We start from the raw sequence: 1,325 nt of genomic DNA, 5'->3' as shown, positions 1-1,325 counted from the left end.
TTTTCAAAGCAGTACAGTTTTATTTAGGTAAATAGTAATTTCATGGCAAATACTGTTGTTTATAGCTCCTGCTGCATAGTTATATGATAATAACTAATATTTAGCTCTCGCTTGTTCCCCACCCCCTGCTGAGGGGTTATAATGGAATAAGTTATTTAAACATAGCCTCCAGTCATTGTTCACTGTTAATTTCTTTAGAAAGATAATAATAATACAATGATCCTAAATTCTAGACTCCAGGGTCTTTATTATCAAGATTTTATAATCCCTCACTCCTTGGGTTTTCCATACAACTTTTTTTAGTTTTAATATTAATAACTTATTTTACTTATTCCAGTATCTTCAAAATATGATCACTTCAACATTCAATTGACATAAAAATAATTAATGAATATTTTACATTTTTATATTAAATCCAATGTGAATTTAATCTTAAATAGCACATCTCAATCTGGACGAGCATTCATGCTTTTTAAAAATTTTATGATTTTTTTAATTGAAGTATAGATTTTTAAAATTTTGTGTTAGTTTTTCTTTCTCTCAGCAATGTCTGGCTATAAACCGCACTTAGCACTCACTGTTATGAGCACTGAGTATAGAAATAGTTGCTTCCTCTCTGCCCCAGTGTCACAGGGGCAGCAGAGCAGCTGCTCTGATGATGTTGGCAGGTCCAGTATCTGCGGAGCCGCTGAAGTACAGTTGGTTTACAATGCGGTGCAGTTTCAGCTGCATAGCAAGGTGATTCAGTTTTTTATATACATACAAAGACCCTGATGCTGGGAGGGATTGGCGGCAGGAGAGGGGACGACAGAGGATGAGATGGCTGGATGGCATCATCGACTCGATGGACATGGGTGTGGGTGAACTCCGGGAGTTGGTGATGGACAGGGAGGCCTGGCGTGCTGTGGTTCATGGGGTCGCTGAGTCGGACACAACTCAGCGACTGAACTGAACACATATATCTATGTATATGTTCTCTTTCAGATTCTTTTCCATTATAGATTATTATAAGATATTGAATATAGTTTCCTGTGCTATATACAGTAGGTCCTTGTTATTTATCTACTTTGTATATAATGGTGTACATCTTTTAATCCCAAACTCCTAATTTATCACCCCCCTCCATGTGTGGATGTGAGAGTTGGACCATAAAGAAGACTGAGCACTGAAGAACTGATGCTTTTGAACTCATTTTATCAAGGAGAAGACTCTTGAGAGTCCCTTGGACTGCAAGGAGGTCAAACCAGTCAATCCTAAAGGAAATCAACCCTGACTATTCATTGGAAGGATGGTGCTGAAGCTGAAGCTCCAGTGCTTTTGTCACC

General features: G+C 38.0%; 1 non-coding gene across 1 annotated transcript; it reads right to left on the bottom strand.

Annotated features, from left to right (window-relative positions):
- Positions 1 to 544: 544 nt before the first annotated feature.
- LOC113879320 lies at positions 545 to 680 on the bottom strand. Its single transcript, XR_003507290.1, has one exon. It is a non-coding gene; the product is annotated as a small nucleolar RNA SNORA43 (small nucleolar RNA).
- Between the last annotated feature and the right edge of the window lie 645 nt (positions 681 to 1,325).

The sequence above is a fragment of the Bos indicus x Bos taurus genome, chromosome 20 (genome assembly GCF_003369695.1).
Source record: "Bos indicus x Bos taurus breed Angus x Brahman F1 hybrid chromosome 20, Bos_hybrid_MaternalHap_v2.0, whole genome shotgun sequence".
Taxonomy (NCBI): domain Eukaryota; kingdom Metazoa; phylum Chordata; class Mammalia; order Artiodactyla; family Bovidae; genus Bos; species Bos indicus x Bos taurus.
This window is presented reverse-complemented; position numbering and strand designations above follow the sequence as displayed.